Source organism: Penaeus vannamei, chromosome 29, assembly GCF_042767895.1.
Source record: "Penaeus vannamei isolate JL-2024 chromosome 29, ASM4276789v1, whole genome shotgun sequence".
In the NCBI taxonomy this organism is placed as follows: Eukaryota; Metazoa; Arthropoda; class Malacostraca; order Decapoda; family Penaeidae; genus Penaeus; species Penaeus vannamei.
In genome coordinates, this window is record NC_091577.1 from 653,268 (window position 1) to 675,767 (window position 22,500).

A 22,500-nucleotide genomic window follows, 5' to 3' on the forward strand; every position below is an offset into this window, starting at 1 on the left:
GGCTCTTTGAGGTGTGTGTGTGCTGGGGGTGGGGGTGGGGGGTGAGGGGGGGGAGGCTGGATGTTCTGGATTCTTTTTTTTTTTTTTTCTTTTTTTTTCTCTTGTTCTTTGGTTTCATTTTGGCTTCTTCCGCTTATTCTGATTGTTTCACGTCTATATAGTTTCATCTCTCTCTCTCTCTCTCTCTCACTCACTCACTCACCTTCACTCACTCACCCACTCACTCACTCCTCTCCTCTCTCACTCTCACTCTCACTCTCTCTCTCTCTCTCTCTCTCTCTCTCTCTCTCTCTCTCTCTCTCTCTCCCCCATCCTCACTCACGCGGCGCAACTAGCAATTAAGACCAACAATAAACAAGAAAGGAACAGGTGACAAGAAACAGGTAATAAACAACAAAACGACACTGGAGGAAAGCCTTCTTGTCAGTACCTTGTCACTGTGGTGGAGAGGTAGACTTGAGGAGACACTTGGTTGAGAGGTAGACATGAGGAGACACTGTGGTGGAGAGGTAGACATGAGGAGACACTTGGTTGAGAGGTAGACATGAGGAGACACTGTGGTGGAGAGGTAGACATGAGGAGACACTTGGTTGAGAGGTAGACATGAGGAGAGTCTTGGTTGAGGGGATGGGTTGGTAGCGGGTGGGGAGGTACCGCAAGGGGAGGCTGTTGTGAGGCGGAAGGGCGGTTGCATGGTATGAGGAAGGGACAGGTGGGAGGGCAGTTGATGGTATGAGGAAGGGACAGGTTGGAGGGCAGTTGATGGTATGAGGAAGGGACAGGGGGGAGGGCAGGTGGGGTTGTAAGAGGGAGGCTGATGAGGTTGGAGGGCAGTTGATGGTATGAGGAAGGGGGAGAGGTGGGAGGGCGGTAGGTTGGTATGGGAATGGAATGGATGGGTTGGACAGGTTGAAGGGACAGGTGGAATGGCGGTAGTTGGCATGAGGGAGTTTCAGGAGGAATGGCGGTGGGTTGGCATGAGGATGGAACGGGTGGGTTGGTATGAGGGAGGGACAGGTGGAAGGGCGGTGGGTTGGTATGAGGGAGTTTCAGGTGGAAGGGCGGTGGGTTGGTATAAGGAAGGGACAAATAGGTGGAAGGGCGATGGGTTGGTATGAGGATGGAACGGGTGGGTGGAAGGGCGATGGAACGGGTGGGTGGAAGGGCGATGGGTTGGCATGAGGATGAGACGGGTTGGTTGGTATGAAGGAGGGACAGGTGGAATGGCAGTGGGTTGGTATGAGGATGGGACGGGTGGGTTGGCATGAGGGAGGGACAGGTGGATGAGTAAGGCCCGAACGACGCAGGGGAAAGGGTGCGATTGCGTCGGCGACGTCTGACGCGGGTGCTCCGCTGGGCGTCGGTGACATTGCGACAGAGGGATTAGCTTGCTTTAGCTTGCGTCGAAAAGTGAATTGGTGAATAAATAGCGGGTATACAGATTTTTTTTTTACATGCTTTTATGTTTGCTCGAATGGGTTGTGAGAAGCCTCCGTCCACGCCCCTCTGTAGAGAAAGAGCAGGACATGCCGACCCTCTTCTCGTGTTTATATTTCCAAAGGGCTGGGCGTGCATACCTCTCTTTCTCCGAATGGGTCCGCGCGATGGGCTTCAGTCCGGACTCGCCAGGAAGCGATTCCGGTCATGAGGGACGGCGATGGGCGCGAGTCCCGGCCTTCGGTCTCGCTCTCCTTGCATACGGCATGAGCGAGGGGAGGCCGGGCGTGGAGGGCGGAGAGGCGGGCGTGGAGGGCGGAGAGGCGGGCGTCTTGCCTGAGAGGCGGCTTGGAGGAGGGGTAACTTGACGGCGTGGCGCGTGGGCGGCCTGGCGGGGGCGGCGCGGCATGCAGAGGGGCGCCCGCGGGTGTTTGCTGGCGTTCCAGCGAACGTGTTCGGACGCAGGTGGATCGCTGCCTAGAATCCGTATCCGGCGTCGGTCCCGTTTCGACGGTGGCGGCGGGTCTCGGTCCACCTGTCTCCACGCGCCGCCCCCGCCCCCCCCCCTCGCCCAGCACCGCCCCCTTCCCGGCCGGAGTGGGCGCGGGCAGCCTGCCGATCGGCCATCACCTGCCGCGGTGAGCTATGCCTGGAAACGCTCATTAAGGCGCCGCCGTCGTGCTCGGGGCCGCGTGCTTGGGCTGGGAAGTGGCTCGGGGCCGGGGGCGGGGGCGGGGGCGGGGAGGGGGTCTCATGGCCGTCGTTCCATGTTCTGGGAAGGATGTTCGGCTCAGGGAAACGTCTCGTCTTTTCGGCTGCGTGTTCGACATGATACGCTCGCAGGCGCATGATCGGAAGGGAAACGCACACGCTCGCTCGCGCATACGCCCAAGCACGCACAGACAATCAAATGCAAAGTCAAACACGCCCACAGCACGCCCACTGTTCAGCATACCCGCCTCGACACCACCGGGCACAGAGACCACGTCACGAGCATGCCATCGACGCCCTTAGGCAGTTGAACCTAATGTAGGCGTGGTGTCGTCAGCTCCCCCCTCCCTCCCCCCCTCCCCCCTCCCCCCCCCCCGTGCCAGCTCTTGCCACAGCGCCTGCGTCGGGAGGAGAGGATTTCGCCATCGGCCCCCGCTTGTTAATTCTCCATTCGTCTCTGTCTCCTGGTTTATCATGCATCTTGCCTTGCCCCCCCGTGCGTGAGCGAGGATAGGCCTTGGCTGCCTCGCTCCCGCCTTCGCCCGTTCCTTCCTGGTCCGTCCCTGCCTCTCCCTCCTCCTCCTTCTTCTTCTCCTTCTTCTTCTTCTTCTTTTTTGCTCCTCCTCCCCTCCTCCTCTTCCTTTTCCTTCTCGTCTTCCTCCTCCTTCTCCTCCCTTCCTCTTGCTCCTCCTCCTCCTCCTTTTCTTCCCTCTCCCCCTCCTCCTCCTCCCCTTCGCCTTGCACCAGCGCCGTTTCGCTTCCCTCCGTTTTCTCCCTCGTTTGGCGCGTTCCTCCCATCCTCCTTTTCTCGTTTCCTTCCTCCCGCGACGTGATGGCGGTGCAAACGCGACCCCGACTCATTCCCGAGTCAGCGCTGCTCCGGCATTCGGCGCGAGGAGGCTGCGCGATTGCATGGGGGTGAGGAGGAGGGAGGGAGAAGAGGGGAAGAAGGAGGGTAGGGAGTGAGGGGGAAGGAAGGAGGAGGGAAGAGGGAGGGAGAAGGAAGGGGGAAGGGTACGGGTCGAGGGGAGAGGAAGAAGGGGAAGGGTAGGGGTGAGGGGAGGGGAGTAGGAGGGAGAATAGGGAGAGTAGGGAGGACGGGAAGAGGAAGAAGAGAGGAAGGGTAGGAGGTGAGGGGGAGGGAAGAGGGAGGGAGAAGAGGGGGAAGGGTAGGGGGAAGGGGAAGAGGAAGAAGGGGAAGGGTAGGGGTGAGGGGGAGGGGAGTAGGAGGGAGAAGAGGGAGGGATAGGGGTGGGGGTGAGAGGAGAAGAGGGAAGGTAGGGGAAGAGAGGGACGGGGGGAGTGACGGGGAGATGAGTATGAAGGAAGGGGGAGGGTTGAAGGGAAGGGTGGGGAAGGGGGTGAGAAAGGGGAGAAGAGGGAAGAGGAGGAGGGAGGAAGGAGAAATGGAAAGTGGGGTCGAAAGCGGAAACGAAGGAAAAGAGAAGATAAGAATGAATATCAGAGTAAGAGAGAGGAGGGAGGGAGGGAGGGAGGGAGGAGAGGGAGAGGGAGAGGGAGAGGGAGAGGGAGATGGAGATGGAGATGGAGAGAGAGAGAGAGAGAGAGAGAGAGACAGACAGACAGACAGACAGACAGACAGACAGACAGACAGACAGACAGACAGACAGACAGACAGAGAGCGAGAGACAGAGGGTACGGGTGGAGGGAGGGAGGGAGGGAGAGAGAGAGGCAGGCAGGCAGGCAGACAGAGGAAGAGCGAGGTGTGTATCGGCCATAGCGTCCGGCAGACGAGCGAGCGAGCGAGCGCGCGTGTGTATGTAAGTGCACGCGGTCACGACTTCCCTGTTACGATCGGTCGCAAAGTGGGGCGTCTCGGAGCGGAAAAGTATCGCAGTCCGTCGGCGGTCGCGGCCAGCCGAGTCTCCGGGAGCCGCAGCGCCGTCGCTCCGAACGTCAGTCTGCGCGCTCGGCCGGAGTGAGAGAGCCGCCAGCCCCTCGCCGGGTAGCCGTCGACGTGCCGGCGGGAGTGTGTGCGAAAGGGCGTGGGTGGACGTGCGTGGAGAGACGCGGGTGGACGTGGGTGGAGTGACGTGGGTGAACGTGCACAGAGTGACATGGGTGAATGTGGATGGAGTGCCGTGGGTGAATGTGGATGGAGTGCCGTGGGTGAGCGTGGGTGGATGAGGATGGCGGTAAGGTGGGTGAACGTGGATGATGGGGATAATGCGATTGTGCTTTTGGTGTGTTGCTGAAACATGATTCGTAGCCATTGAGGAATGACGTACAAACAGTCCCCTGACAAATGGTTATTTTAGAAGGACAATTTGTTAAGGAATCCATTGAAAAGGTGTCCGTGTGTAAGTGATTTCACAAGGAATGTTGCGTGGATATACAAAATACGTTTTTGGTGCATTTCAGAGCCTGTTTTTGTGAAAGTGTTTTGAATGTTCTCCCCCTCCAAAGCACAGGAGTGAATTGATTATACTCTGAAGTGATTTTGCGTGAATTGATTATACTCTGAAGTGACTTTACACGTGGTACAAGAGTGCCCCTTGCGGAAGATGCACAGAGAGGCGCAAATGATATCGCAGAGGTGCTAAAAGAGATCCAATTTGCCTCGACGTCTGAAGTTCTGTTCTGCGCGGGTGCGAGAGGCGGACCTTTCGTGATAGCCGACGCAAAGCATCTCGTGGCGGTTCGTGGAAAAAGCCGCCGCGGCATTCGAGCGGTCGGTCTGGTCGGCAGTCGGGATGTCGGTGCAGGCGGCGGCCACGACCTCGCCGTCGGCCCGAAGTGAAGAGTGAAGAGGCAGCCCCACGCACGCACGGTCGGCGGGCCCTGTCATGGAGGCCCTCGCCGCGCTCGACTCTCGAAGGTAGGAGCCTCGGCCCGTCCCGGTGGTGCCCCGGCCCGCGTGGCCCCTCCGCTCCTCGCCGCGCCTCCCGTCTCTGACGCTTCTTCCTCCTGAATCCTCTTCTGTGCCCTCGCCCTCCTCTTTCTACTCCTTCTCCTCCATCCCGTGCTCTTCTTTCATCATCATCATCCTTTTCTACTCTTCCTCGTCTCCTTCTCCTCCTCCTCCTCCTCCGCTTATAAGCTGGAAATTAGGAGGGTTGAAGAGAAGGCAAAAGAGGGCAAGGGAGGAGGAGGAGGAGGAGGAGGGGGGGAGAGGAGGAGGAGGAGGAGGCAAGCAGTGAAAAGGAGGAGAAGGGGAGAGGGGGCAGGGAAGAGGAAGGGGGGAATTGCTGTTATTACGAGAGTCATAGTGTGTGACAGGGGTGGGGGAGGGGGATGGGGTGGCGGTGAGACATTCGTGCGGCTTTCCTGGACTTGACCAATTTTATGGGATTTTGTTTTTTCATTTTGTCCCTCTCCCCATTCTCCTCTCCCTTCCCCCTCGCCACCTCTCCCCTCTCTCTCCTCTTCCACTTCTCCCCTCTCCCTCTCTCTTTTCCCACTTCCTCTCTCCTCTCTACTCTCCCTTCTCCTCTCTCCTCTGTCACCTCTCTTCACCCCCTCATCTTATCCTCCTTCGAAGTGTGCGATCAAAAAGAATACTAATGTCATACTACATCAGCCTCTTCCATCTATTTCTACGCCTCTCACGTGGAAGAAGTATGAGGACAAAGGATGAAAATGGACGAAGGGATGAAGAGGGTGGGAGGAAGAGGATGACGGTAGATAGAAAAGAAAAGGAAAAAAGTCCAGTTCTTACATGAAGTCGAGATGACCGGAGACTCCCCTCCCCCCTCGTTCTCCCTTCTTCTCCTTCCCCTCGTTCTCCCTCACTTCTTCTCTCCTCTCCCTACCCCTTCCCCTCTCCCTTACAGATCGTCCAGTAGCCGGCACAATGATGGAGGGTCCTAAGGGAGAGGGGGAGAGGGAGGAGGAGGGAAAAGGGGAGGGTGGTGGGCCCGGAGGAGGAGGGAGGGAGGGAAGAGCAGGTAGGTAGGGAGAAAGGGGAAAGGGGAGGGAGGGTAGGAAGGGAAAAGGGTAAGGGGATAAGAAAGAAGAAGAGGGAAGGAGGAAGAGAGAAGTGGAGGGAGGAAGGGCATGGGGTAGAGGAAGGCCCGGGGGAGGAGGGTGGGGAGAGGGAGGGGCGGTCTTCATCCGGTCCAGAAGCTGTGAGGTGTTCGCCTCCTCCTCCTCCTCCTCCTTCCTCTTCCTCTTTTTCCGTTTCCCTCTTTCTTCCGCTCCCTGTGTTGGGGTCGCCCCGTTCCGGTGGGTTCCTGGGCGGCTCTTAGTGTTGGTGGCTTCGTTTGTTTTTCTTGTTGTTTGGGTGTTTTGTTTTTGCTATTGTTGCTGATATCGTTGTTGTTTTGTTGTTATTGTTATTGTTGTTGTTTTGTTGTTGTTCTGTTTGCCTGATTTGGTATGATTGCCCACCTTCAATCATGATTCAAAACTTTGGGGCGACAAATAATGATATTAATGATGGTGACGATGAAGGTGATAATAATGATGATAACAGTAACAGTCTTGATAATCGTACTTATAACTGTAATAATAGTAATAGTGATAATGATGATACTATTAATGATAATGATAGTCATAGTAGTACTAGTAGTAATACTAGTAATGATGGTAATGATATTAACGGTAATGATAAAAGACGATCATGATGATAATGATAAATGATAAGGATAATTGACGATGGTGATGATAATGATAAATGACAATGACGATGATGATAATGATAAATGATCATGACGATGACGATGATAATGATAAATGACAATGACGATGATGATAATGATAAATGATTATGACGATGACGATGATAATGATAAATGATCATGACGATTATGATGATGATGATAATGATAAATGACGATAATGATGATGATAATGATAAATGACGATGATGATGAAAATAATAAATAATGATGATGACGATTGATGATAATGATAAATGACGATGATGATGAAAATAATAAATAATGATGATGATGATGACGATTGATGTTTGATGATGATGGCGATTATGATAATCAGTTTCAGGCAGCGTAGGCAGTAGCGCTTCGTATCGGGGCGTGGGCGTGGCGGCGTGACCTCAATGTTATTCCAACGGAGGCGGAACCACGGTCGGGAGCGGGTGGGGAGGGTGGGTGTTAGGGGAGGGGGTTGGTGGAAGGGAGCGTGTAATGGGATGGGTGGGGGAGGATGGGTGTAAGGGAGTGGGGTAGGGAGGGCGTAATGGGATAGGCAGGGAAGGGGGAGGGTGTTAAGGGGATGGGTGGGGGAGGGGGAGGGAAGGGAGTGGGGTGAGGGTGCCTTAGGGTGTAGGCAGGGAAGGGGGGAGGGGGAGAGGAGGTGTGGCAAAGGTGTTTATGGGGGTAGGAGGGGGAGGGGTGAGAGTAAGAGAGTTAAAGGGGTAGATAGAGGAGGGGAAGGGTGATTAAGGGGGAAAGGGGGCGGGGGGGGGGAAGAGGGAGTCGCTCCTGGACTAAGAGTTTTATTTGGTTTGAGGATGGGATACGCGCTGTTTTTTTTTTTTTTTGTAATTTTTGAATTATGATTATTGCTTGTATTTTTGTTGTTGTTTTCGCTGTTATCACTCTTACTATTATGGCGATTGTTGATGCCATGTTCTCACTTTTGTTTTGTTAATCATTATTATTGTCATCATTATCATCATTGTATAACTCTTACATATTTTTTATCTTTGTGTATCTAGCTATCTGTAGCTACCTATCTATCAACCTCTCTCTCTCTCTCTCTCTCTCTCTCTCTCTCTCTCTCTCTCTCTCTCTCTCTCTCTCTCTCTCTCTCTGTCTCTCTCTCTCTCTCTCTCTCTCTCTCTCTCTCTCTCTCTCTCTCTCTCTCTCTCTCTCTCTCTCTCTCTCTCTCTCTCTCTCTCTCTCTCTCTCTCTCTCAGTTTATCTGTATATACATACATACATACATACATACATACATACATACATACATACATACATACATACATACATACATACATATACACAGACACACACACTAATATATTGATTATTCTTTGCTTGATCGTGACGAGGGACTGAAGATTTCAATGCCCGAGGGTAAGATGCCATGGGGTTAGGAAGGGGATGGGAGAAGAGAGAGAATAGAGAAGAGAGAAGAGAGAAAAGAAGAGGGAGAAGAGAGAAGAGAGAAAAGAAGAGGAAGAAGAGAGAAGAGAGAAAAGAAGAGGGAGAAGAGAGAAGAGAGAAAAGAAGAGGAAGAAGAGAGGAGAGAGAAAAGAAGAGGGAGGAGAGAAAAGAAGAAGGAGAAGAGAGAAGAGAGAAAAGAAGAGGGAGAAGAGAGAAGAGAGAAAAGAAGAGGGAGAAGAGAGAAGAGAGAAAAGAAAAGGGACAAGAGAGAAGAGAGAAGAGAAGAGGATGGGGAAGAAGAGAGGATGGGGATATGAGGAAGAGGATGAGGATGAGATAAAGGATTGAAGATGATGATCTGTTTGATGAAAATGACTGACTTTTGATAATGATGCGATGCAGCTGAAGATGAAGGGGATAGTGGTAAAGCGGGGGATAAACGAGTGGATTGAAAGAGAAAAGAAGAAAAAAACGGGGATGACGAAAGGCAGAACACAGAGGGGAAATGAGTAAGAGGCGACAGACACAACACCGATAACGAGAGGCAGAGAAGCGCCAAGGAAACCGATACAACACGAGGTCACAGGACGTCGTGCTTGCAGGCAGGAGTCGGGTTTACGAACGACGAAAACGCGAGATGTAATTAATCTGCAGATAGACGATGTTTATAATAAGACCGATAAAAAGAGAGAGAAAGAGAAAGAAAGAGAGAGGGTGAGAGAGAGAGGGTGAGAGAGAGAGGGTGAGAGAGAGAGGGTGAGAGAGAGAGGGTGAGAGAGAGAGGGTGAGAGAGAGAGGGTGAGAGAGAGAGGGTGAGAGAAAGAGAAAGAGAGAGAGAGAGAGAGAGAGAGGGAGGGGGGGTGGGGGAGGCAGAGGGTGAGAGAAAGAGAGAGAGACAGAGACAGAGGGGGCTTCCTAAACACGGAAAAAATCGGGAAAACAAGTGGAACTTTCAAATCATGTTTACTTCGTAGATCAAGGGCAGAACTTTAGAAAAAAAAAGGAAAATGGACACACAACAGACAAAGGAATCTTAGAAAAGAGAATTTAAAAAAATCGAGTTCGAGGCAGCTGTGGTTGAATATGGATGATATACAGTATTTTGTATACAATATTACCATCCACGATATTTCCATTATGTTTTTTTGCAAATGTGGATGTGATTAGATAGGAGAGATGTTTGGACTATATTCAATGAGTGCAGTTCTGATTTTAAAAGGGTGGCCTATTGAAGACTTAAGGGGAGGTCTTTGAAACGTTCGTCACTCGTATAACACGAAATGTTGAAATGTTGAAATGTTCGTCACTCGTATAACACGAAATGTTGAAATGTTGAAATGTTCGTCACTCGTATAACACGAAATGTTGAAATGTTGAAATGTTCGTCACTCGTATAACAGTTGCTGTTGAAATGTTGAAATGTTCGTCACTCGTATAACAGTTGCTGTTGAAATGTTCGTCACTCGTAAAACACGAAATGTTGAAATGTTGAAATGTTCGTCACTCGTATAACACGAAATGTTGAAATGTTCGTCACTCGTATAACACGAAATGTTGAAATGTTGAAATGTTCGTCACTCGTATAACACGAAATGTTGAAATGTTGAAATGTTGAAATGTTCGTCACTCGTATAACAGTTGCTGTTGAAATGTTGAAATGTTCGTCACTCGTATAACAGTTGCTGTTGAAATGTTGAAATGTTGAAATGTTCGTCACTCGCATAACAGTTGCTGTTGACTGTGGCCGCCAACTGGATCGCGCCGGAAGAGAGGACGTGGAGCGAGTCCCTTTCACCCGAAGGAGGAGACTTGATATGCTCGGCAGCGAGAGTCCTTCGGGGTACGCGCCTCCTCCCGCAGGTGCCGATGGAGGGGAAGGGGGGAGGGGGTACTGGCACTCGTACGGGGGTGGGGGAGGGGGAGGAGGGTGGGGAGAAGGGGGTGGGAAGGAGAGGGTGGCAGGGAGGGATGTGGGGGAAGGGGGAGGATGGTGGCAAGGAGGGATGGGGGGGAGAGGGAGGAGGAAGTGGCAAGGAGGTTGGGGAGAAGGGTGGTGGTGGCAAGGAGGGATGGGGGGAGAGGGAGAGTGGGAGGAGGTTGGTGGAGAAGGGAAGTGGGAGTGGGGGAAGGGGGAGGAGGAAGTGGCAAGGAGGGTAGGGGATGAAGGGGGAGGAGGAAGTGGCAAGGGGAGTGGCAGGGAGGCGTGGGAACGGGGGTGGGTTGGTACGGGGAGGAGGAAGTGGCAAGGAGAGAGAAGGGGGAATGGTGGCAGAGAAGAGGGAGGGGGAAGTGGCAGAGGGAGAAAGAGAGGGAGAAGTGGCAGAGAGGGAATGGGGAGGGAAGTGGCAGAGAAGGAGAGAGGTAGGGAAGGTGGGGGGGAAGGGGAGGACAGGGAGGCGTGGGGGGAGGGGGGGGTGGTTGGTAAAGAGAGGGGGGGAAGAAGAGAGAAGGGGATAGAGCATGTGGCTCCATCGGTCGCAGCATATGTGGCGGTGACGGGGCTTGCATGGACGCCGTGGTCCTTCGGCGCTGGCGACGCGAGGGCGAAGAGCTAACGAGGAAGAGGGGGGGGGGGGTAATGATGATCATGATGACCTCGGCGCGGAGAGCGGTGATCTGATGAAGATGCATGGCGTCGCCGTGGGAATCGGGTGATTAATATTGATATCATTTCATAGACGAATGTCATGCACGTGCTCGAGTTTCGTCTCCGCCGTTAGTTTCATAACTGTTGGCGGCCGAAGCGTCGTCTCAGCAGGGGAGCTTATGCGGCGGCCGCAGCGGAAGCCGGCGGTCGGGTCCGGCTCGGGATCCCGCTGGCGGAGGAGGGCTGGCCGAAGGGCGAGGGATCCCTTGCGCCTCAGAAATGGGTCGGGCAGGAAGGGCTCGCCGCGCCAGAAGCGGAAGTGCTCAGCTTCCTGGGGCGTACGCACGCGCCGGCATTTCGTGCGGCGGCGGCGGCGCTGAGCGAGCTGAACTTCGCGGCCAAGTGCCTGCGGCGGCTGGCGCTGCGCCGCTCCGCTGCCTGCGCGGCGATTCATTCACGGCGGCGACGGCGGGCTAACGGGGAGCGCGCTGGGTTTATTGGGACTCCGTGCATGCTCATCATGCAAGCGTCTGCATGGCCCTCTGCTTGGCTGGCGCTGCGGGTGCTCGCCGGCCGCCAGCGGGGCTGCTGCGGCCGCGCGGAATGGGGACGCGCGGGGAATGGCGCCGTCGGGCCCAGGCAATGCTCCTCCATTTTCTGGCTCTCGTTGCCGCTGCTGTTGCTGCCGTTGCCATTTTTGTTACCTCCGAGAGTGTGACTTCCTTTCTCGCATTCATATCGTGACATGAAACTGAGTGCGGGTCAGCGTGGCCCGAGAAAAGCCCGGGGTGCGAGCGACGGGTCACTATAAGATGTTCTAATATCTCTTATTTTATACTGTTCTTTGAAGTACAAGGTGGTGTCAGTGATACCCGGTGTGGCTGTTCTCTTTATTGCTAAGAGTTACAACACATACACAAGAATAACGATACATGAAGAACGGCGCTGGGTGGATCCCCCGGCTGGGCGCCGGGAGGGCAACTCAGGTCAGAAGCGGTCACTGAGAAGGTCGTTAAGGGTGTGAGACTGGGTCAAGATTGGTCTCCCTTTTATCCAGCCAGAGTGGGCGCTAGGGGCGCAAACAGGCGTGGGTGAAGCGAGGGGCAGTGAGCGTGGGGCACGCACATGGCGCCCCTGCCACACCACGAGGTCTAGATGTGGACACACGTGGGAAGTAGGTATTGCATGTATTGCACCTTTATAGTCACCCGGCCGCCCATTCGACTCGCGCCCCTTGCTCGAGTGAAGGCTGGCCCACACTCCGCGCCCACGAGATCCCCCTTTCCGCGGCGAGACAAGCTTTCGGAACGACGAGACACGAAAAAGAATAATAATCAGGAGAACGAGAGAATGTTGAAGACAAAGGAAAGGGGGGAAAGAAAATATGCAGACGGAAGAGGGAGGAAGAGGAATCGCGAACAATTAAAAGTGCTCCGGAATGTTAAAATATTTTCGCGGTATCGCCATTGTTGTTGTGCAGAGTCAGTCTTTTTTCTTTTCCTTTTTCATTGTATATTTGCAATTTCTTGGAGCTCGATTATTCACTTTTCTTTTGTTCCTCGTATTTGTTAAGAATTTTGAAGAGGATTATCTTCATTTGATATTATTTTTACGTCATCGTAAACTCATTGCCAGAAGCTGCTTTTTTAATCTGCCGGTTCAGTTTGCTTGTATGTTATTATTATTGTTATTGTTTTTGTCTCCCATTATTATTTTGCTGTTTGTTGTTATCGTTATTAGAAATATTATTAGTTGCTGTTATTGTAAGTTGTTGTTTTGATTATTGTTTTTATTTTTATTATTATTGCTATTGTTATTATCATTAATATCACTATCATTATTGTAATCATTATCATTATTGTTATTATTATCTTATCATTGTTATTATTGTTGTTTATGGTATTAAGTATATTTAGTGATAATTTTTATTTTTGTGGGAGGAGGCTTTCAAAACAAGGAAGGCAGTGTATGGGGAGTGAGTGAGTGAGTGAGTGAGTGTGGGCGTGCGTATAGAAAGTGTGTGTAGCGTGTTTAGGAAAGGACAGAAAATAGAAAAGATTGAGAGATTTATGTCGGTGGTGTGTGTGTGTGTGTGTGTGTGTGTGTGTGTGTGTGTGTGTGTGTGTGTGTGTGTGTGTGTGTGTGTGTGTGTGTGTGTGTGTGTGTGTGTGTGTGTGTGTGTGTGTGTGTGTGTGTGTGTGTGTGTGTGTGTGTGTGTGTGTGTGTGTGTGTGGTTGTGTGTGTGTGTGTGTGTAAATCTAAGTAAATCCAGCCATGAAAATACTAGCAAAGAATTACATAAACAAAACGGTGAAAATCGAAAAGGGGGAGAAGTAGGAAGGGAAGAAGGAAAGGAAAAAGGAAAGGATTGAGGGAAAGAGGAGGGACGAAAGAAGGAAGGGAGAGAGAGGGAGAGGGGGAAAGAAGGAAGGGAGAGAGAGAGAGAGGGGGAGGAAAGAGGGAAAGGAGAGAGGGAAGAAAGGAGGAGGGAGAGGGGAAAGAAGGAAGGGAGAGAGAGAGAGAGAGAGGGAGGAAAGAGGGAAAGGAGAGAGGGAAGAAAGGAGGAGGGAAAGGAGAGAGGGAAGAAAGGAGGAGGGAGAGGAGAGAGGGAAGAAAGGAGGAGGGAAAGGAGGAGGGAGAGGAGAGAGGGAAGAAAGGAGGAGGGAGAAGAGAGAGAGGGAGGAAAGAGGGAAAGGAGAGAGGGAAGAAAGGAGGAGGGAAGGAGAGAGGGAGGGAATGGGAGGAAGGGAGAGAGAGGGAATGGGAGGAAGGGAGAGAGAGGGAGAGGGGAAAGAAGAAAGGGAGAGAGAGAGAGAGAGAGAGAGAGGGACTGCCTCGCGACGTAGGTTTCCGCGGAGCAAGAAAGTGCGCAACTGGGGTAAAGTGAGTCTTAATGAAGGCGAAGTGAAGCGGGGTTGTGCTTCCCCGAGCAACCTCCAGCCGTGGGTGGCGGGGGTGAGGGAGGGGGTGATAAGGGGGAGGTGATAAGGGGGAGGTGATAAGGGGGAGGTGAAGGGTAGCCGTAGGAAGGGGTAAGGAGAGTGGATAGGGTAGCAGTGAGGGAGGGGTGATAAGGGGGAGGTGAAGGGTAGCCGTAGGAAGGGGTAAGGAGAGTGGATAGGGTAGCAGTGAGGGAGGGGCGAGGGAAGAGGGTGATAAGGGGGGGAGGGGGGGTATTGGGTAGCTGTGGTGTGGTTGAAGGGTAAGGGCAGGTGGGGGGGTTGATAAGCGGTTATGAGGACGAGGCAGGAGGTGGGAGGAATAATGGATATGGGAGGCGAGGGGGAAGGGGTGTTGAAGGGGTGACGCGGGGATGGGGGAGGGATGGGGGGGAGGGGAGGTTGGCAGCACGAGCTGTTGGGGTTCATTTCGTTCGTCTATCTATCTATACTTACACCTGTCTGTTTATCTACATCTGTATCTAGATATCGATATATAAGTGCGTCTACCTTTCTATATATATCCATTTATACGTTTCATTATATCAGTCTATCTACCTTTCTATATATATATCTAAACGTTCCAATCTATCTTTTCATAAACGTTTTATTAGAAAAGAAAAATATATATATATATGTCTGTATGTATGTATGTTTATTCTTTGTTGTTCTTCTGCCCCTCTGCTGGTCCTTTTTGGCATCCATCTTCTCCATAATTCTCCATTCTCTGTCCTTTTGATGTCGGCAAATCCATCATCCTTCAATTATCTGCAGTCCTTTTCTTCCTCGTGGCATTTCTCCATCCATTCTTCCTTCGTATCGACTCTAAACAAACCTTTTATTTTATTTTATTTATTTATTTTTTTTTGTTTCTGATTATTCTGCCAACAGCCGTGTCTCTCGCACCTGTGTCAGTATATCCTCGTTTGCTTTCCTTTCGATGTTTTTCTTTATGTTCTGACTCGCATAGATAGATGGATAGGTAGGTAAATAAGTATGTATATAGATATATTAAAGTATATAAACATATATATTTGTATACAAATACAGACACACACGCACACGCACACACACACGCGCACGCGCACGCGCACGCACACGCACACGCACACGCACACGCGCACGCGCACGCGCACGCACACGCACACGCACACGCACACGCACACGCACACGCACACACACACACACACACACTCTAACCCAGCTATATATATCTAATTACTATATTCTACATATTTACATAATCTTAACATGTTTGTCACATACGTACCTTCACATACATATGCATATACGGTTGACCATTGCTTCACCTGCTTATTCTCCTTACCACACTAAGCATTCCGGTGATGTGTTGATGGAACGCTTGCTAGTTCGTCAACCGGTTGTGACAGCGTGACTTGGAGCGATCTTTAGACCACTGTGTAGGAGATCAGGCGGACGCCCTGCGGGGAGCCAAGGAGGAGAGGGAGAGGGAGAGGGAGAGGGAGAGGGAGAGGGAGAGGGAGAGGGGGAGAGAGAGGGAGAGAGAGAGGGAGAGAGAGAAATAGAGAAATAGAGAAATAGAGAGAAATAGGAAAAGAGCTAGGTGCCCCTAAAGTCCCCTCAGTGCCACCGCGTCTGGAACCCGCGGGCCCCCCTCGCCCTCCCCGCCCTCTCCGCCTTGGCCCTCCCCGCCCTCTCCGCCCTCTCCGCACATTTGCACTTGAATGGGCCAGGCGGGGGGAGGGGGGAGGGGTTGACGCGACGCTGCGAGTCAATTGAATTATTTCTGGTCATAAAACTCCTTGGCGAGGTGTGGCCGCCATTTTCGGTCGTCTTCTTGATTCCTTGGGTCAAATGCCTCGATTGGTTTACGTTGTTGCTGGCCCTTTTGTGCGTGTGCGTGTGCGTGTGCGTGTGCGTGTGCGTGTGCGTGTGTGTGTGTGTGTGTGTGTGTGTGTGTGTGTGTGTGTGTGTGTGTGTGTGCGTGCGTGTTTGTCTATGTACAAACGTAGAGAGAGAGAGAGAGCGAGAGAATGAGAGTGAGAATGAGAGTGAATAATAGAGAGAGAAAGAGAGAGAGAGAGAGACCAAGAGCGACCGAGAGGGAGAATGTAAGAGGCAAAACATCCAGAGAAATCAAAATGTTTTGAAAATCACTTTCCTTTTATTGAAGGCGTTGTCGAGTCTTCTGGCTTGTATGTATCGCAGAGTTCCTTTCACCACTAACAGGTCCGTGACATGTTTTAGTCGCGAGCTGCAAGTCGAATGTACTTAAATTGGCCAAAGCTAGATGTCTGTTTGTAACTAAGAATAACTAAGAATAATTGTCAGTTTTATTATTGTCCCATTTTTTTGCGTGAATGATTTATATCTTCGAGAAGAAATGGATTTCATTGTTCTTCATCTTGGATTACTTCTGTTTACTTCCGGCCTGGCGGTCTTGTTTATTTATCCCCCCCCCCTCCTATGGAACTCGACTCTCCCCCCACCCTCCCCCCACCCTCCCATCCCCATAGAGGCAACGCGAGTTTCGTCGGTCCATGATGAGAACGTAATGCTTGGAAGCCCCCACCTGTGCGCGCGCGTGTGTGTGTGTATGTGCGCATGTGTCCGGTGTTTGTGGGGGAAGCGAGAGAGGGAGAGGAGGAAAAAGGGAGAGAGGGAAAGAAGGAGAAAGGGAGAGAGGGAAAGAAGGAGAAAGGGAGAGAGGGAAAGAAGGAGAAAGGGAGAGAGGGAAAGAAGGAGAAAGGGAGAGAGGGAGGGATAGATTGTGAGAGGGAGAGAGGGAGGGAAGAAGGTAAGGAGAGGAGAGAGGGAGGGAAAGAGAGAGAGAGAGGCCAAAGGAAGACCAACACAACTGGCGTACATGCATTTATATCCACTCCTTGTTTGCGCGGCGAAATCGTATGCATCATCGCCCTGCTTGCCGTGAAAACAGCGAATATTTGCAAAGGAGACTCGAGTTGCAAATGGTGAGTCACGCGATGCACTCAGTTGCAGCGCCTGTTGGTTCCAGGTGTGGCATTATTTGTTCAACTGTTCATTTCACTGTTGAACACTGATTTCCTTTTTTGTGTGTGTGTAGTACAGGACGGCATTCGGAGGCGCGGCGGTGGGGCTAAGGGGGCGATTGGAAAATATTCTGAATCGTTGGACACGAGAAGACTACAAAATCAATACGATAATATCTACGCCAATCTTTCTAATCTTTCCCTCTTCGCATAAACCAAGAAGGCGTCGAGGCAGAGGTCGGTTAATAGTCCTGTACTACGACACCGGAAACGAACGCGCGTGTGGGGGGAGAAGGGAGGGTGGGTTGAGCTGGGTGGGGGTGGGGGGCGTCGTACGCTTAAATCTTCTCCTTGAGGAATTCCTTTGATCTTGAACGCTTATCTTATCCAGGGGCGACGTCTTAAGGAATTTCCAGAGTGCTGTAGAGAGTGTGGGAGAGAATCCGAAGCGTAACTTTTTTTTTTTTTTTTTTAATTTTTAGTGTGTGTGTGTGTGTGTGTGTGTGTGTGTGTGTGTGTGTGTGTGTGTGTGTGTGTGTGTGTGTGTGTGTGTGTGTGTGTGTGTTTTGTGGATTATTGTAATTTTTGTTTGTATTGTTTATTTGTCTATTCATTTTTGTTTTTAATTGTTTATTTGTTCTTTTTTCGTATTTGTATTGTATTTATTTGTTTGTTTAGTCGTTTTGATATTCGTGTTAGGATGTTTGGGATGTTCTTTTCTTGAAATGTCTTTTTAAAAGAGAGAGAGAGAGAGAGAGAGAGAGAGACAGAGAGAGAGAGAGAGAGAGAGAGAGAGAGAGAGAGAGAGAGAGAGAGAGAGAGAGAAAGAGAAAGAGAAAGAGAAGGAAATAGAGAGAGACAGAGAGAGACAGAGACACAGAGAGAGAATTTAATCTGAAATACAGATCTACACAGAACCGCGCAGCTCTGCGTACCTGTACCTCAGGGGTCGTGGTTGCCTAACTTCCCTGGGAATATCGAGGCAGCCAGTGTCACCATAGCTGATAAGGGGTGCCACGGTGCCAGACCACGAACGCCGCATTCCAACGGGATTTCGACCAAGGCTGCGGTTTGGGGAGCGGGCACTGTCATAGCAGGGGGCGGGGGGGGGTAGGGGGGGTTGGCTGGGTATTGTTCCTGAGACTGGCGTGTGTTTGTGTGTGTGTGTGTGTGCGCATTCAGGTAACTTGTGGAATGATGTAGGTCTTGCTCATTCGCCGCGTGGTGACACTATTGGCAGGTAGATGCACAAGCAAACGCGGACACGCACACGCACACACACACACATACACACACGACCCAAACACGCACACGCGACACACACACACGCACGCGCGCACACACACACAGAAGAAAGGGTGAGTGAGAGAGAGAGAGAGAGAGAGAGAGAGAGAGAGAGAGAGAGAGAGAGAGAGAGAGAGAGAGAGAGAGAGAGAGAGAGAGAGAGCGTGCGTGCGTGCGTGCGAGCGTACGTGCATATCCACACACACTCGCTCACTCACTCCCGTTCTCACGCGCCTTGTGATTTCCTGTCACTCAGCTTCCAGCATCTGTTGCCGGAAAAGCACACGGTCAGCTCGCGTCCTTCCAGCACCCCCCCCCCCTCCCCTCCGTGCTTCCCCGTGCCAATGGCCAGGTGCCGGTCGTGCAAGGGGACGCGGCTGACCTCATCTCTGTCTCCCCCTCTCTCTCTTTCTCTTTCTCTGTCCCTATCTCTTTCTCCTGCTTTTCCCATTCTCTTTCTCTTTCTCTACCCCCCCCCCCTTCCCCTGCCTCCCGGCCCTTGTCACCAACGGCTAAAAAAAACGACAGATTTATGTAAACGACGCCCATGAGTCCTTGTCAGAAGCTCTTGAGGCTAAATGACGCAGAAGTTGCAATTGCCACATGTGCGTCGGGGGCTCCCGACAGAGCTGTCAGTTCAGCGCCCTTCGCCGTTTGAGGGAAAGAAAATTGTTTATTGCTTGTTAGGGCATACGGGCCGTTTGCGCTCGCTCGCTTGCTTGCTCGCTTGCTCGCTCGCTTGCTTGGGAGGGTCTCGATTCGTTGCGTGTGGGATGGGCAGGGCAAGTCGTGGTGTTTGTTTTTTTCTGCTTCGGCTTCTTATTCTTGTCTTATTTATTTATTTGTTTCTTCGCCTTTTTTGTATTCGCTCTTTTCTTCCGTGTCTTTTTTTTTCATTAGTCATTATTATTTTTCCCTGTGCTCAGTATACGTTTTTTTCACCTTTTGGTTCTTCTGGTTTTCCATGAAAGACACTTATTTGTCCGAAATATGGAGGGTCCTTTTTAACTAGGACCCCCCCCCCCAAAAAAAAAAAAAAACGAGAAAATGTATGATATATATATATATATATATATATATATATATATATATATATATATATATATATATATATATACTTCCCTTTCTCTGTTGCCCTAGGCCTCTGAGTTTGAAGATTGTGGTTAGTGGGCATTTCTCACTTTCTTTTGACTGTGTGTATTTTCCTGTTATTTATTTGTTCCATCTCATTGTTTTCGTCATCATCATCATTATCTCCTTCTTCTATTTCTTCAGTTTTGGAGGACACGTGAGAGAGCATGTATATATTTTATTTTTGTTGTTCATTTGCATGAGACTGCCTATTGCTTTTATTGTTGTTATCTTAATAAGGGATCATGTTAAGTGTTTTTAGTCTTTTAAAGACATTTGTGAATTAATGCAAGATGGCAACACTAGTAATTTGCATAATTTGCTCAAACATTCTCTCTCTCTCTCTTTCTTTCTTTCTTTCTTTCTTTCTTTCTTTCTTTCTCTCTCTCTCTCTCTCTATCTGTCTATCTCTATCTCTCTCTCTCTCTTTATTCTATCTCTCTCTCTCTTTCTCCCCACCTCTCTCTTCCTCTGTAGATATGGGGCCGAGGCCTCTCTCCCTGGCTGGGTTGAGCTTTTTATTATATTTTTTTCTTTCATTTATACATTTTTATTATTATATTAGATGACTCACTTGGAAAGCCGAGGCAAAAAATAGGCGAAAGTGGCTTGATTGTATTTTTTTCTTCCCCCCTTTTTTATTGCTTATTGTTATTTTTTTATATAAATGGAAACGTGTTTTTTCGGAGTTATTTTATTTTTCTGAGAATTCTATTATATTTTGTTTTCTTTGCACTTTCTGTTCCCTCTACCTATTCCATACTTATATGCCAACTTACATACAATTATGCTTTCATGCTTACAGGCCTACTTACATACATATATACCTACATACTTAATCATCCTTAACCTCTATACTTACAGGCCTACTTACATACATATATACCTACATACTTCCATCCTCGACCTTCCATGCTCACTTCGACCGCTCGCATTCCTATTCGTATGATGCGACTTCGCTACATAAACACCGCATTTGTTACTCGTGTCATTTCGTCGTCTTTGTTGTTACTCCTTCTTCTGTAACACGGGGTGACGTCTTGAGAAATTACAGCTTGTTTGGGCGTAATTGGGCGTTTTGTTTGGGCTGTTGCGTTGTGTTCGTGTTTGTTTGTTTGCGTGATTGCTTTGAGTGCAAATGTGCGTTCTTTGGACTTTGGTTTGTTTGTGAGGATTCTTTGGTGTATTTTAGGATTGTGTTGGATGTTTGCGTTTGTTTGTTTTGGTTTGTTGTGTACTTATGTTCGTTTGTTTTGTGCTGTTTGTTGGTGATGGTGTTTTATGTTTGTGTTTACATTTTTATTTTTATTTTTATTTTATTCTATTCTATTTTTTTTTTTTTTTTTTTTGGGGGGGGTTGTGTCTGCGGGTGTTTGCGTTAAATTGTGTTTGTATTTGTACTTGTAATTTTTACAGGTCCTTTGGGTCTGTTCAAGTAGTGCGGCCGAATAGTGCTGAATAGACCTATGTTCTGCATGGTTGTTTATCCGGTATTTCGTTTGTAATATTCGTGTTTTTGGGAGATATTTTAGTGGTTCTGGTGCCAACTGTGGTTCTTCGGTCGTATGATCCCTTTATTCACTCTTGTATATTTCTTCGATTTTTCTTTCGCCTTCCATTCTCTTCTCTGCCTCAGCTCGTTTCTGTTTCTTTCTGTCTGTCTGTCTGCCCCCTCTCTGTCTCTCTCTCTCTTTCTATCTCTCTTTCTGTCTCTCTTTCTGTCTCTCTTTCTGTCTCTCTCTCTGTCTCTCTTTCTGTCTGTCTCTCTCTCTCTCTTTCTGTCTGTCTGTGTGTCTGTCTGTCTGTCTCTCTGTCTGACTGTCTCTCTCTCTCTCTTTCTGTCTGTCTGTCTGTCTGTCTGTCTGTCTGTCTGTCTGTCTGTCTGTCTGTCTGTCTCTCTCTCTCTCTCTCTCTCTCTCTCTCTCTCTCTCTCTCTCTCTCTCTCTCTCTCTCTCTCTCTCTCTCTCTCTCTCTCTCTCTCTGTCTCTGTCTCTCTGTCTCTGTCTGTCTCTCTCTCTCTCTCCTCCTATATATACATACACAGATATGTGTATATACATATATACTGTATGTATGTATGCATACACATATATATGTATATTATATACACGTACGTATGTATGTATGTATATGTACACGTCGTTCTTGTGTAATACCAGTCACTTCTGGTTACGCTGCATGTTATAAACAGGTCATTGTACAGATGCTTTATCTTTTCTTCCATATTTTTAACTCCGAAGTGTAGCTCCCCCTCCCCTCCCCTCCCCCTCCCTCCCACACATGCCTCGACTTTTCCGCATTTCCGAGCGGAGTTATTTTTTAGATTATTTGTTTATTTCCTCATTTATAATCAAATCTTTATTTGTTATATGTATTTGCTGTTATTCATCTTGTTGTCGCTGTTCTTCCCGTTTTTGTTGTTGTTCCTGTGTAACCTCATGCAATGCCTGGTTCTTTTTCTGAGTTCTGAACGTGATTTCTTAAGATTTTTTCAAAGGGGGAGGGAGGGGGGGGTTGTAGTGGAGAAGCAAGAAATGTGATTGTGACAAGACGGCAGATAAGATATTTCACTCTCTCTTTGCCTCCCCATCTCTCTTTTCTCTCCGCCATCTCTTCCCCAGTCCTTCTCTCTTCTCTCCCTCCTTTTCCCTTTTAATGTCTACCCCCTTCGCTCTCTTTTCTCCTTCTGATTGGCCCCCATCTCTCCCTTGTCTCCCTCCTCTCCTCCCTCCTGCCCCCTCCCCCCCTTACCTCCGTAATTTGAGCGTCCTGAGATTCATTGCTGTGACGTCATCATCTTATCAAGGATTGTTGTCTTTTAATCAAAGGGAGGAATGCGATGTCTGTTTTTGTAGTGACATCACTAGCGTTGAAGTCGAAGTGAAATTCGTGATTTTTTTTCCTTCTTTCTGCGTTTCATTCCTCAGCATCGAGACGGAAATCTGGCATCGGTTGTCGTCCCCAATTTCGGAGGTATTTTCTCCGATGAATTCCTGTATCGGACACACGGCGATAAGGACTACAGAATGGCGTATCAGTGAGATAAAAGCGATACGGATAAGAGAATTATGGCGTGTTAACCTCGGCCGTCGCGCCCTGCCCTGGCAAGAGTAGTCGAGGCGGCGAACGCGGCGTACCTCTGGTGGAGAGTTGTAAACAGGTGACCCAAGTGCCTCGCCGTTACTATTATTTGAGGTCTCGCTGCCTCCGAGGACTTGTGGGTGCGTTGCTTGAGGATTTTGTGTGTTTTTAATGAGGTGTGGTGAGGTGGTTTTATTACTGTGTTTTTTTATTAAGTTTATTTACTCATTAATTACTTTTTTTTTGTTTGCTAATGGGGTCCTGTGGGGTTGGGTTACTGAGTGGATATTGTAGGATGTGTGTCG

The 22,500-nt window shown here is 49.8% G+C and overlaps 1 protein-coding gene across 12 annotated transcripts in view; it reads left to right on the forward strand.

Moving 5' to 3' along the window:
* Positions 1-22,500, forward strand: part of LOC113805043 (serine-rich adhesin for platelets) — a 387,167-nt gene that overhangs the window by 285,491 nt on the left and 79,176 nt on the right. Inside the window, exon 1 of one of the 12 annotated variants that reach the window (XM_070142735.1) lies at positions 4,725-4,987. The exons of 10 other annotated variants lie outside the window; for them this stretch is intronic. The gene's annotated coding sequence lies outside the window, so the exon portion shown is untranslated. Of the gene's footprint in view, positions 1-4,724; positions 4,988-22,175; positions 22,275-22,500 lie in introns of those variants that run through there. One more of the 12 variants, XM_070142736.1, reaches the window with a different exon arrangement.